Here is a 15,406-nt window from a genome sequence, read left to right on the forward strand (position 1 = left end):
TCTCGCTCTATCTCCCTGCTCTTTCTTCCAATTCCTCGGAAAATGTATCTCTAGCTTGCGTGAGAGCACGTGGTGTGAGGCGTTTGAGGTTGTTTTTCCCTTCCTTCTGGGAGGCGAAATAAAAATGCCAAATGTGTGAACTGGTGAATCGAGGAGTTCACGTTAACGATTTGTTTAGACAGCTCCGGATGCGGAAAGGTGTTAAAGCTACGGGATGTTAGGAAAGCGAGTGTTAGGAAAAGTTCAAATTGCATCTTGTTGCCGTTTCAAATGAGTAAGGTTTTTTGTTTTGTGCGGTCCTCTCTCCCCCTCCGCGCCAACGTACCTGTTTACGCGAATAAGAGTAAAGTGTTGCAAAATCATCGTTCATCGTCTATCAAAGTGTGGCGGATGGGGATTTTGCCTTTTTAAAGCGTTTAAAGTGCTTGATCGCGGTATGATTTTATGGGCACCGTTTAACGAACTGCACCGTTTTATGCCGGTGGCGAGTGAAATGGTGCAGCGTTTAGTGGGAGGCACAGTGTGTTTCGGAAACAAAAAGACTGTTAGGAGGAAGTGTACGCTGTTTGGAGCTCATAGGAGCTATTTATAATCATTATTATTTTTGTGTTTTTGATTTTTAAACTATTTGACGAATAGCAAAACAAGGTTTTCCTATTCCTAAGCAATGAATGTATAATGAACAGGGTAAGTGTACCAATTATGACTAAATTATGTCATCAAGATACCGAGTTTACACAAGTAAAAAGAAGTATTAAAATGTTACCCAAAAATCAATATGTTTTCTTGAAGCCTAAAATGTTTAAAACACGAAAGTTGATCCAAGTTGTACAGTAATTGTAGAAAATCTATGGCTTCTATCAAACTATGGCTTTAGTGTTCCTAGCTATTTGCCATGACTTGCATGAATTTAATTGCATGAATCTGAATCAGATTTACCCAACACTATTTTAGACACACTTCATATCTCCAGAAAATCCTCCACATCACTTGGAAGCTATAGGGAATCAATACCAGCTACCGTTTCAGCGCGAGACGCAGAGGATTGCACTTGGCAATAGGACGAGCGGCGTTCAGAATTAACATGTTGTAATTTATGTTGTCGTTAAATAATTAAAATGTTGTATCAAAACGATAATATTAAGATACAATTATGGTTAGATGCTCAAAAATTGCTAGTTTTCCAACGGTGCTACGCTTAGCAAAATGGTGAGAGATGCCAAACCTCTTAGCAACAAATTTTAAAAGGGGTGAAATTTAGCAAATGGCAGTGGTCAGTACGAAACTAATGAACAAAGTCTGTATAATACAGAGGTCGATGCATTGCTCGATTTTGGTGCACCATGTTCACAAGAGGTTTTTGACAGTTAGATGAAAAAGTGTTTCTCACAAGCATTCTCACACTACCAATCACTATTAAGGGCCAGTTATGCTTTTACTGCACAAACGCTAGTGTAAGTATACCTTTCTACCTCATGAACGTGGTATGGAGCAGTGTTTTTCAGTAACTCATCACTTAAAAACAGCCACAATCTAGAAACTAGCCTCTTGGCTTTGGTCCTTTTGAGCTGCACAAGATTACGTCCTTATTTTGGACACTGAGCTTGTTATAATCAATAAATTGCACTATACGTCAATGGTTTCTTGATATTCGTCAACTATTTTATGTACAAAATTATGAACAAACGTAGTAAAAATGATCGAAAATGCATTGAAAACACTGCATGCACCCCAACTTAAACCTCAACGCGTGCTGCGATGAAACGGTTGAAGCTTTTCCATCAAACTGTCAAGACTTTCCCACGCTTTTTGATCAACTGTTTTTGAAGACTCAACCTCTTTATTATATCGACTTTGGTTTTTAACCTGACGTTCTGTATGACTCAACCTTTGTATTATATAGACTTTACTAATGAAGCAAAAATGTGTTAAAATGATCATATTAAAAATAACAAATCCATCTGTTAGAATCCAAAAAGACTGTTTCAGAGCGAAAATAGTGTCCGTCATAGTCATAATTGCTGCGATAGCCACAATTAGTACACTTACCCCACTGGGCTAAAAGTAAACAAATTATATCAAAATAGAAACGGAAAAAATTAACATGCTGAGTATGTTGGGAATGGTTAAACAAGAAGTGTTAGAGCAATAAATACTTGCTACAATAGTTATTAATTTACATATTCTTCGTGAATTTTTAATACTTTTGAATTATTGAGCATCAAATCGCTTTAAAATGTACAAAATTTACCTTTAGGCCTTACGCTAATCATATCAAACGGGAGAATAATTAGTTACGTAAATTAACATACAACAGTAAAAAAGCTCTTTTGACTGAAGGTATTTTTCGCAAAAATGAGGAGCAAATGTGTTCCCCTTTTCTGTATAAAGAAAGTCAAATTATTTGACTTAGATATACACTGTAGTGTTTATCAACATTCTACTCAACCAACCATAAATTATTGGCAAATATAGTTTGTTTCTACATATCAAAAAGAGGTGTTTTGGAAGAAGTTTAAAAGTTACATTTTATTGTATTAAAATAAATGAACCTGTTGCATCTATAAAAGATACCACTTATCGGTAGATAAGATTTAATAAGATTTTTATTTAAAAAGTCAAATTCTAAATCTTTTTTTATTAATTTTTAAAGTGCTAGCGTGATAATTTGTCTAGTGTCTTAACAAAGAGAATTTGTTCAATCCTAATACAGGCTGAAACATTTGATTTGATTGAAGTATTAATTGCAATGTCTTCTATGTACATTAATGCAATTTACCATACACGCAAGCCATGGTTTCTAATAGAAATGTTTACTGAAGACAAACAACAATAAAAAAGGCCAAAATGATATAAAAAACATCATTTTTTTTTGCTTGTGTGCATCCGACCACATTGTGTACAGCGAGAAAACGACGGGAAACGTTCGCATAATAAGGTTGGGAAGAATGAATTCAAATCAAATTACAAAACCGCCTGCTGTGCGTTCTCCCAACTTTACCGCCAACCATATTGGGCTGATGGTGATATGATATGATTTTAACCTCCTCCCACTCCTGCCTCACTGCAGTTTACTGATCTCGAAATAGTTCAAAGATTGGCCTACTTCCTGTGGTGCAAAGATACTGGTCAGTAATTAAATCTCCGGCAGCGCTAATACGATTTCAGAGCGCCTACGGCCAGCCGGAGCAACCTTTGTACAAGGAGATGCTTCGAGTTTCGTTTCTTTCCTGTGGCCTGTGTTTATTTTATTTATTTTTTTGTCTGCCTGACTTTGATCGAGAGGTTTTTCGATTTCATCCCGAAGCTGATCTGGAATGGAGCCTTGTCTTTCGATGCAACAAAGAGATTTTATGTTGTGTGTGTTTCTGCTCCATCACGTGTCGTGATTTATCGAGCGCTTCGTAAAGAAAAAAATAAACGCTCAAACCGAAGAAAATCAATTAGGAAGCGAATATTTTTATCACCCACTCATATAATCAACCGAAATGGCAAATTAGTTTTGGCACAAAGGTTTCACTGTTCTGTCCCTGGCCCTTGTGCTCGGGCCCGCCGTCCGACTATTTCGTGCTTAGGCTTCCTGTCAGGACGCATCATGCGCCTGGACCTGGGCACCGAAAAGATCGTTCAATCTATGTTTATGGCCCTGTAGCTTTCACCGGCGTCCCAGGAGAAGCATATACCTTTTCGGTGACATCCGGTGCGATGGGCTTTCTTTGTTCCCAGGTTTGCTGTTTTGTCGTTCGGGAAAAAATATTGTTTTTTGTTGTTGTTATCATCGTGTTCCCTCCTCGATGCAGTAAACATGTACAATCGATACGATGCGCACACGCTTCGGTTATAAATGGTGTCCTTTGCCCATGTGTAAACAGGGAATCATGCCTTGTAACAGCACTTACCGGGAGCCAACAACTGAAGAATATTGTTTCTCGCAGAATACAATACAAACTGTTCGTGCAGGGCTTGCGATTGTTATTTATATTTTTATCAAAAAATATAATTACTTTCATAAATAATGCATGTCATTTCCGTTACTGTCATTAAAAATTAACATGACGCTGCGCCCTGCTTCACCATGGCAAACCATTTTTGTTACAATAAATACCCCACAAACATTACTGCATCAAAAGGCCGTTCGGTAAACAAAACCATGCGCCCATATTATAAATGATGTAGGGTGTAGACTTCAGCGAAGGACTCCCAGGACCACCTGTCACATCGTACACCCGGAGTGTGATGGAGGTTACGACCGCAAACCGGTACGCCACAACACCGAACTCGATTATCTTTGTGCACTGTGCGAATCGTCATGTCCCAATTGGTGAAGGTTTCACCATACCAGGACTGGCACCTTCATTCGGGCTTTTTTGTTCACGTGATATGCGTAGATATGATATGCGTTGTCACGGTTCACGGGCCCCGTCGCTGTGGCGTGTTTTGCTGGAAGTGGTGTCGCACATTCCCGACCCCGGATCAGCAATGTAATTTGTAATTGAGCTGTGGTGATTTATTAAATGTGCTAAAACAAGCAAACACCCTGTTGTACTTTGCTTTTTAATGATACTTAGTGTTTGTCATTGAAATTGGATGGAAAATTACGCCTTCCGTTGAGCTTTTTTTTTACAAAGAACGTTAAATTTCACGCCTTCTGATATTGATTAAAAAGGGTCGAAAAAAAAAAAAATTAACTACCACGCTGTGATTGGTGTTGATCCAGTGCTTATGTCCATTATATACATTATGCACGCGTAGTCTGTGTTGTAACACTATGAACGTACGATGACGTGTTTTACTGAATTAAATAAATATTATAGTGTAGCGCCTAAAGTTATGCATGCTGCACTTTAGTTTTGGCTCTACCGTATACTTAAGTAGCATGCGTTATAAATTGCATACCTTTAGGTATTACAACAGCTAAATAAAATACAATCTTACCAGTCTGAAACGAGCAAACGTGTAATGCTTTTTTGGCGCAGCTAAAGACTAAGGGAAAGAGGAGTAAAATGTCACCGTTAAGGATTTGGTTTTGTATCTCATTGGGTGAACAACTTTACATTGATTTCGTTAAGTCAACCGATGGTTTAACGTCTTATTCGTGAAACAAAAATAGCAGTAGACGTATTAGCAATAAACGTAAATGTATGAAAAAAGTAAAAAATCAACATCAAAAGTCGTGAAAATGTATTGCGCTATGGGGTAAAATGGTCTTACACCAAATGTCAAAACATTAAAAACAAAGGGACAAAAAGGACCACAACATTGGACTTTAAGCTTTGGTTTAAGCAATTACATCTTGGTAGAATTGTGGTAGTAGAGATTTAAGTTTAGTATTTAAGTGTTTTGTCTAAAGATTTTGTAAAATGCTTGAATATTTTAATAATTCACGTATTTTCTCTATTTTTCTTGTCTACAGAGTATACATATTTTTATTTTTACAGTGAAATCTCTCTGAGGTGATTCTTCAAGGGATTGTCAGTTTCGAGAGATTTTGCATTTTACAAACGTGTAGCGGAATTTGAGGCAAGAGTGCCCACAGCTATTTTTCCCATTAAAACTTGAGTTGAATGATGAATTGAGTGTACATTGATGGTTTTGTTCTCATGTTTAGGTATACTGTACCAAAATTCATATAGATTAATCGATTCTGGCCATTGTTTTAAACTGCTTTATGTTGAGTATCAAAATTGAGCAGAATATTATAGTTTTTTAATCAAACCAAATAAGCTCTCAAAAATCATGGGAACAATCAACCGAGAAAATATTTACACCACTGTAAAGCTGAAAAAAATGTTAAATTTTGTGTGGGGTTAGTTTAAAAATACTTTCTTTTTGACACTGAAACCCCAATTTCAAAAAAAATTTACACCTTTTGGGGCGAAAGGTGGCTCTATTTGGGGCAAGTGTGCCATCATATTTCATTGGTACGAGCTGTCAAAAATGTTAACATTGTTGTAGCGGTATGGTGCGCTATTATTCCGGCTTCCATCCCGGAAAAACAAACCAATTACATACCATATTACGGTACAGTTAGCGATTAAAAAGGGTTCATTGGTGACTTAAGACATTTAGGAGTACATACACTAGTGCCACACACGTAAAAATATGCAACTATCTAAGACATACGTTTATTTTAATCAGGTGGCTTTCTTGCCCCATAACCCAAAAAACGTCTTTTTCGACTCTTTTTAAAACGCTACCCAGATAACTTTGTTTGCACTCTTTACAAGCGAAACTCATTTATAAGTGCGGAAACAGATGTAAAATGGCTATGAGGTTTAAATCGGCTTTGGTAAACAACTTTTAGTGATTTATAATAAAAAAATGTTTAACATGGCACACATGCTCCGAATTCCGCTACTTTAAATATTTGACATTAAATTAAAATTGTTATTTTTTTCACGTAATTTACAGATAATTGCTTTGTGCCTGGATACACATCCTTTTCTAATTGTTTGCTAAATAGTTACGAAAGCTTATTTTCGAAACGGTAACAACGACATCATTGTTTTTTATTTGTAATTAAATTGCGCCAATTATTGAATTTCCATATTTTTTAAATAATTTTAAAATGTTAGATTATGAAACGTTCATGGTGTGCTTTAAAAAGTGCTAAATAGAGCTCGTGGCCTTAAACTGCTGCTAGGGGCTTGAAAATGAATTTGTTCGAGAATGGACGGGGCGTCAATGAATCCGCTAATGAGCTTATGCAAGAAAGTGCACTGAGCCGTCATTCGCCTGTGTTCGAGTGATTCCAGCCTAAAAAAGTAGGCACTTGGTACGGTAGCAGGGATAAGTAGCGTCACGAGACCAATTCAGACGGTACCACAGGACGCGTGTGAATTTTCTTTGGATTGATTCTAGCCGTTCAGTTCTGTATTTTTGAGATGGTATCCATAATATTGAAGCAAACTTTAGAACAGGCCTAACTATAGCACAACATAAGGATTTTAAGGTATATCGATCACTAAAGTTCTTTCCAACACGTAAGACAATTCCAAACAAACGAAGAGCTTTTGAAATGCATAAATCATAGCGATCTTGAAGAGTGAATCTACTATCTAGTTGTCGACACCTAAGTCACGAACTAAACATGTGCGCGGAACTGAGCTGTCCTCTAATGTATAGTCAAATGAAATAGGATACCCTTTCCTCGAAAACGATATAATAGAACATTTTTGTACGTTAACACTCATGTGAAATTAAATCAAGAAAAAATCAAGCAGTTTTGAAGAAAAATACAGTCAGCGATGTCAGAAATTGGCGCTTCAGAATATGTCGTGAGATGAGAATCTCGAACACCTTACTGCATGCGCATAGCATGAAAGTTCCTCGGTAGTTAGAAATGTTGTTTCTATCGGCTTTCTTGAACACAGGAAACATAAAAGCCGATCGCCGTTTATAAATAATGAAAGATGGAGACGTTCTTCTCTTTTTCAGCAATACAGTCCGATACGATAGTTCGTACACATTAGTAACTGATCCGAAAAACAGTGTATTGTAAGGATTTTCTATGGTTTTTTGCTTACCTACCAAGTTTTTTGGTTACTTTTCATATTTTTTGCTTCTACGCGTTATTGGACGTTTTCCAGAGGTTTAATTGTTTGGTTTGATTTTCAATAGCACAATGCCAATAGATCGTGAGAACAATGCAAACATAAGTGGGAAACGTTCAGAAAGATTCCCCAAATTTATGAAAAATAACCAAAGACCCATGGCAAAACCCTTGTTTAAAGCAAATCTTTTGGTAAAATGCTTAAGCACAACAAGTAGAACTTATGCCAATGCACTTCAACACGCACGCATGTTTGTTGTTCAATGGCAGCTTTTAAAATGGTACCAGTACGACTTAAATGCACTTAAATGCAGTATGACTTTAAATGCACGGTAATTATACTTTATTATACTAAAAGCGGCGGCCTACCGTACCGAGAATGCATCAGCACAAAACAACAACACGAATTTGTAACAATCACTGCCACACATATTGTTCAAACCAAACCGCTGGAAGGAGAGTACGGAACAATTAACTTCATTAAAATTGGCGCATGAATGACCCATTATGATAACAAAGTGATGAAAAGCAATTAAATTCCCCTTTTTTTAATACCATAAGATAATATTGAGGTTTCGGGTCAGATACATTATCGTTTAAAGCAAATAGCTTTGGAAATGGATTTTCAACATGCGTCAAAACACATTTAAAGGTTTCTACCATGGTTCTCCTAGACCGAATGGTGTAGTAAGTAGGTCAGTTGATGCAGGGAATACATCCTAGTGGCAAAAGGGTTGATACTAATTTCGTATTCATTTCATCATCCCAACCCAATCACAACGTATTTACGTACCAGGTAATCCAATTCCTTTACTCAGTCCCAAGAGTAATTTTCTCATATTTCCACTAGTGGAATTCATTGCTCAGCCATGCTGCCCATGCCAAGGAATTCACCTCACCATTTCCGGAAAACAGATACATTGCAAATTGTCTTACATTGTGGAGGGGGTGCTATGCAAATTTAAATTATCTACTTGGGCTTGAATTTATGTCTTTTTGATGTTATGATACGGCTGTGAAGCGTATCTGGCGTCTATTACCATCCACAACTACAGCAATAAAAATCTCTGGAAAATATATTTCACCGGTTCCATTCGACCATCCCAAGCTCAAAACAGCTACATAGTCCTCTCAAACAATTTGACCCCCCCCCCTTCCCTACGGGTGGGTGGCCATTTTACGCCCAAATCAACAGCCTTCCAGCGTCCCTCTTCCACCACTCAGCAAATGGTGCGCCATGCTCGAATTATGCTAATGAAATGAAACGCTTCACAAATGATGAAACTGCCCCATAAAACTTTAAACCCAACCTTTCGACCCTTTTCACACAGAATCTCCTCTCCCAGCCCTTCCCCATCGATGCAGACACAATGATTGATCTTGAAATGGCGAACGCACGGATCAATCCTCCGGGGGAAGGAAGAGAAACTGGTACCGGTGTTAAAGTTTTCCCCAGTCCCTTACCTTTTTGGCTTGTCCAGCTTCGGTTCGGAATCAATCGCAGCACGGAGATGTTTGTTTTGCAGCTAGGATGGGGCTTTCTTGCTGTTTCCCCTTTTCTTCTGCTTTGCTTTGTCAATCACTAATTAGTAATCCTTTCGCTAGTTAATTAATAAAGCTTGCACGTTCGGTTTATCCATTGGCCGGGGTCGATGGTGCGGTGTGCGGTTGCCACGGGATTACCGGACATTTTCTTCCATTTTCCGGGAAGGATCTCTCTATTGAACCGAACACTTACAGGTTACCACTTTGCCACTTTTCAAAGGCTGCCCAGTGGAAATGCCATCCTGGTTCGTGGAAAACCGGAATCATGGACGGAAAATCGTTTTCGATTGGTTTATTTTTGGAGCGCACAATAGACAAACACACCCACGAGAGGATCGGATCATTTAACACAAAGCTGCACATATGCGTGCTTGCAAACGGCACAGTCGTTTCTTCCTTTTAAACTTCAAAATTATTTTCCTGCTTCCGGTTTTGCTTTGCCTCAATTTGTACCCTTTTTTCCCACACATTTATTTCCACCTTAACGGTTTGCTTCCCATCACTTCCACACTGTATAAGCTGAGCTCCCAACTGGAATGTGTTTTTGATCACGTCATGTTGGTGGAATTTGCACCATTTCGAATTCAGACACCGAAAATTCGTTATTTAAATTCCAACCGCAAACACATGCACTCCTGACACGCTGGCACATTAAACGAATTTGTAATAAACTACACAACGATCGCATTTCTACATTCCATCATTCCGGTGGCATCAAACGATAAATCCATCATCCATCGTTGCCCGCGGAAAACTCGTCAACAAACACAATCTTCCGCTTTTGCACCAGATAGCTTCAACGGATTACGATTTCACTTCGAAACGGCAAAGTATGAGCCCCTTCGGGGAGGGCTTGTTCGTTTGCCGACGGTTGTAACGCTACTGATGTACGAGCCGGTCGATCGGTTGTAACGCGACTCTTGTGCTCTGGCGAAAGGAGCGCTTTTCTCACCAACTGAATTGTTGCCTGAGTGTGAAGATGCTCTCACGCACGCCATATCCAGACAGTGGATAGTAATGGCGCGAAGCGATTTTTTTTTGGGCCCATCAGTTTGAGAGAGTCGTGAGAGTTTTGCTTCGGTGTCTTGATCGGTACCGTGAGCGATCCGAAGTGAAATCATATCGGACGGTATGTGTACGTTTTTTTACGAAACAATATTGATAAGGGATAAGACTAGCGTAACTAGTGAAAATGACGAAAAAGATTTAGTAAAATTAGAAAAAGATCTAGTGACATCTAAAATGTTAATTTAAAAGCTTGCTGTGCCTAGACTCATACGAATTCGTTACATGTCATTAATTCATAAGAAATACAGAGTAGAATACCGTATAACGACCCACTTTTAGATTTAAAATGACCAAAATCAGATCAAGAAGGTCGTTATAAATGGGTAGTAGCCTTTCATTTACACCTGAGACATTTCATTTGATTGCTACCAAAGATAGTCTGTTTAGCATGGGTATGCACAAAGCTAATACTAGAAAAAGCAAGGATTGGTGCCAAGAAACGCGTAACGACAAGAGCGGTTTGAAAAGTGAAGAAACAATTCATCTTACTGGTTGTTTAAATTGATGGTTCAAGTTCATAAAAAGGAACCACTTAAGCATGAGGTCAAAAACTAAAGCACAGAAAATCCCCAAAGCATCCGAAGGTAAACTAATGGCCTTCCATTCGGTTGTACTAAAAGCACAAATAAAAATAATTGGTCTGAATCAAATTAGCAATATGCATAAAATTGTTTTTGAAACTGTTTTATTTTTGAGGTTGTTACATGGAATGTAAAACAAAAATTTAAAATTATGAATATTTCATCAGAGGGACCGTTATACACGGGGGTCGTTAAACATGCGAAAATATAGTACTTGGTTTAATTAATGCTCTTTCTGCGTATTGGCGTGCATCAAATGCAGTGTAACTTGTAGGCTACCACTTATGTAAAAAGCATTGCATACCTTTAGGCGCTTAATTACGCGCGAGCTAGTGTTTCAGGTGTAGGCAGTTCCGGACAGGAATGGTTGCAGCAGCAGCAACAGCAGCAGCAGAGGCAAGTTACACCAACCGATTCCATAAGCAAATATACATTTTCCACTATGAAAAGCTAATGGGAAAACACGATTACTAAACACGACTGCGTTCTGATAGAGACGATTTTGCGATGCAAATTGCATACCGTAAGCAAATGTATGCGCTCGTAGCAAAGGCACGTGAGCGCAGAAAAGTATGCAATCGGGGAAGAAGATAAGGCTGCTTTTGGTTGAGAATGATATCGTGTATCATATTTGCGTTTCAAATGTCATAGCAATAGTATTATTCAAATATTTAAGCCGCATCTACCATTCCAACTAGTATCTTGGTATCAAAACCATCATGGGAGGTGGTTAGTTATTGCAAAGCTCTTTGGTGTTGGTTTGCTGGATAAATATTAGATTTGTTAAGCCATTCGCTTGCTCATTGCTGTTGTGCTCAAAAAGCTCATTACGAAATACCGGTTAAAATTATGGAAAACTTGTTGGGAAATTTTAATTAGACCTAGATTTAATCGTGAAACATTTTAACATTTGGTAGAAAATAAAAACATTTGCATTTGCTGCTAATAAAAAACAGAAATGGTATGGCTATTATCTTACAATAAAATAAATAAAGATTTGATATTTTATATTGCTTGCTGGTAGGCTATAAAAAGCCATTTTACTTTTTTAAGTTACAAAAACTTCCACTAGCTGGAGGACAAATTCATTTCATTAGATATTTTTGTCCAAAAGGTCGATCGAAAATTCAGGTAAAGCAAGCAAATCATGTACTACGCACATAACCTGAATCCGTTTTCCACGGCAGCTAAATTAATGAATAATGAGTGTCTGGTTTTAAGCGCAACGGACAGGACAGGGTAGATTTTCCCGCGTATACACGATTGGTTTTAAAAATAGCGTTCAACGGGAGCCGTTCGAACATGTGGCGGTGGTTAAAGTGGCCCGATAAAGCGCTCCCCTGCCAAGGCTAATCCACTAATCGGTTAGGAAAATCGATGCGAAATCGTGCTAGCTGAATTGAACCGATACGATAAAGCATCAGCGGTAGCAAACCTTTTCCCAGTTAAACTGCCCCTCCTCTAACCAACCATCAATCGGCGCCAGTTCAAGTTCAATGCAGTTCGCACTGACTTGCAGGTGAGATGTTAAAAATAAAAACCATTTATTTCGGGCCATTCTCGGACATCGAAACTGTCGTGTGTGTATGTGTGTTATTGAAATGTGTGACCGATTGAAAGAAATGGTTCGTTCACAACCACAGTTTTTGGGACAGAACGGAAGGCAGCGAAACGTCCTGGAATACCGGCTAAACCGGCATAACATACGCATCGGTAAACATTCACATCGGTCACTTCCGTTGTGCAGCCGAGATTTCAAGGGTGGTTGCAGTGGCGCGTTCAACACGTCCATCAGCCGTACCCATCCGGGGAAACGATGGGATGGGAGGGAATAAAATTAACTCCATAGAAAAAAAAAAAAAAACACGAACATCAACGTTGATTCGTTACGTTGTTTGCGATCGATTGACGAAACCTGTCAGCTCTCGTTTCGGCGTTGAGGTGTCGTTAGTTTGCTTGACTAGCATCCTGACCGGACTACAGAGAGTAGCAAGGGAGAAAGAGCAAATATTTTGTTGTAGGCGAAAATGGATCACGAACGGATGCTCATAAATATAGAAAACATCATTAGGCATTGTTTTTGTTTGCTGGTGGGGATGAATTACGGTTTAAAAACATGGACGGGCGTACGTTTTAATGGACAGGGGGAAGAAGGAGAATTTTCCCTGAATTGTGGGGTGGTGGTGTGTGTGTGGAAGAAGCAAAAAAAAGTTGTTCTTTACGCATGCCTTGATGCTTTTGAACTACCATTAATATGAACATTGATTAAAAATCCATTGAAATGTCTTTTTTATTGGTAGGTTCCTACACTTTATAGAGCCACCTACAAATCCTGTCAGACATTGTGGGAGTCGATTCAGCCATCCAATAGTCCGCTGGGTCAAACGAATATTGATTTTGATCAAACGAATATGTTTACTATTTATTTTTAATTTGATTATGTTAATACAATTTCACGCCAAAACTTCATTGAATTCCAATGCTCCTTGAAACTTCATTGAGACATTTGGTGGAAGTGAGAAGTCATGTTTTGTTAAATTTTTGCTATTTTTTGGAATCACAATCGACGTCTGAATTTAGAATCGATAGAAAGGTATTCACTGAAAAATTATACCCTCATTTGTCAATGTTTTGATTTATTCATTTGATTGACTTTAATTATAGCATTCATTTTAGTCAACGCAAAAAGGCTTAAATATGATTCGTTCAACGTAATCACAGATATTATTAATGAACGGTGTACCGATTTTATCATAATCATCAACAAACCAGAGTTGCCGCCCTCTGGAACTAGTTCTAAACAAATGTTCTAATTGGCCCGCCGGCGCGTCTGCTACTGTGATGCGTAACTGTTTGCATACTTTTAGGCGCACTACAAAATTTGCCTGCCAACTTACAACGGAAGTGTCCATTTTCCTGAAACATGATTTTCATTTACATTGGTAAAATTAATTTAAAAAAAGGTTTTAAAGCACCCGAAAGGTCTAAAGCAATCAGTAAACAGTATAACGATCACACAAACGACGATATATAATATTGGTTCTCTGATCCAACTTTCTACCCAAAAGGAACACGCTTGCTGCACTGGGCTTTCCGATGGTGTCGGAAATCAAGTTAAGCCGCAATGTTTGGTTGCACGTCTAGAAGAGTCAACAGTGCTGATGGAGCTGTGTACAGAACCAAAGCAGCAAGCTCCGGAGGTCCAGTTCAGGAGCAGTCTTTGCTGCAGCAACAAGGAAGTGACCGGTGAAGGGGCGAAAATTAAAGGTGGTTAAAGAGTTGATATTTGATAAACATTAACCCATTTCCCATGTCTTGGCGTTGTCGGTAGAGCATTCTGTTCTAAGGGTAAGTTTTGTCGGACTAAGTTTCCGTGGTTCATATTAAGTAAACAATAAACATTATTCCTTGATCGGTTCTACAAAAACAGTTGACTTACAAACTGGTTAGAAATGTTTATTTATTGCTTTTTATTCGGAAAAGTTAACAATATTTTCAAATGTCTGCAGTTATATTTTTATTTTTTTCATTATACATTAAAATAGTTGTTTTCCAAGACTACTGAAACACTTTCACATTGTGTTGCATAACGTCAGGCGTTTAGCAAGGCTGTCCCTAGTTTACTTATTTTCTTTTAAACTTATCTAAGTACTTAGCCTGTTTGTCTAATGGGTGATCGTTGTGACACCATCTTCTCATCCCAAATCGTAGGGGAATGATATTGGTAGGATGTTAAGCAAGGATTATATTGGTAGTGAATGCCCAACAGTAAGTAGAGCACACCTGTTCGATAATGAAGAGTAATTAAATTCTATAAAACTGACGAACAGTTTGTTTTTTTTTATCACTGTAAAATGTAAAAGTAACAAGTGATGCAACCATCAGCGATTATTTAACCTGTCGCCAGCCCTCTACCGTAATGGAGCGCCACATTCTCAGCGTAAATATTTGAAGCATTTAGCGAAACGTGCACAAAACAAATGTAAAACACCTCCGCACAGACCAGAAATGCATCCCCACGCTTTGATTTATGATGCAGGAGCACAACACGTCCGACACGCGTTCTCCGCTCGCTCAGCTCGCTCTTTGCCATTGTTGACCCCCATTGTGCACCGGCCTTCTCATCGTCAGCTGACGGTCTACACTATATGTGCACCCTCACTAACCGAACAGCACAGAGCACAGAGCGTCCAATTGCCCGCAAGGTGGTGGGGTTAAGCTCGCTCGTCTCCATGCCCACTGATAAACGCGACGAAATGGGGACTGGCGGGAAAATTCCTATCGGACCCCACGAGCAGCCCGATAACGGCTGGGCCGCGTCGCGTAATAACGGGTGCACTTGGCCACTGTCACGCCAAAAGAAAGCCGGCATGACGGATGACCATGCGCTGCAGCAAGCTGGTTCCGGGAGTTACAGACTGCCCAAAAAAAGGCAACACTTTCGCCGTAGCAGAAGGCCGAATAGAATACGACAAGTGACTGATAACGGAGATCGGGTACCAAGTTCACGCTCCAGCATCACCATCGATGCGATCGGTGGTCGTTGGCGAAGAATGCCGAATTGTTCCCTCACTATCGATACGGATTCGGCATGATAAGCAAACCGGCCCGAACCGGGATTCCGGTCAGGTGGCCAACCGTGTTTCCAAGTTCGGATGTC

General features: G+C 39.1%; 1 protein-coding gene across 1 annotated transcript in view; it reads right to left on the bottom strand.

The window, feature by feature from the left end:
* The window catches only part of LOC121599432 (RYamide receptor-like), a 32,425-nt gene extending 22,440 nt beyond the window's left edge, over positions 1–9,985 (bottom strand). Inside the window, exon 1 of the mRNA XM_041927225.1 lies at positions 9,017–9,985. The gene's annotated coding sequence lies outside the window, so the exon portion shown is untranslated. The remainder of the gene's footprint in view (positions 1–9,016) is intronic.
* Positions 9,986–15,406: the final 5,421 nt, after the last annotated feature.

This window comes from Anopheles merus, chromosome 3L (genome assembly GCF_017562075.2).
Source record: "Anopheles merus strain MAF chromosome 3L, AmerM5.1, whole genome shotgun sequence".
In the NCBI taxonomy this organism is placed as follows: Eukaryota; Metazoa; Arthropoda; class Insecta; order Diptera; family Culicidae; genus Anopheles; species Anopheles merus.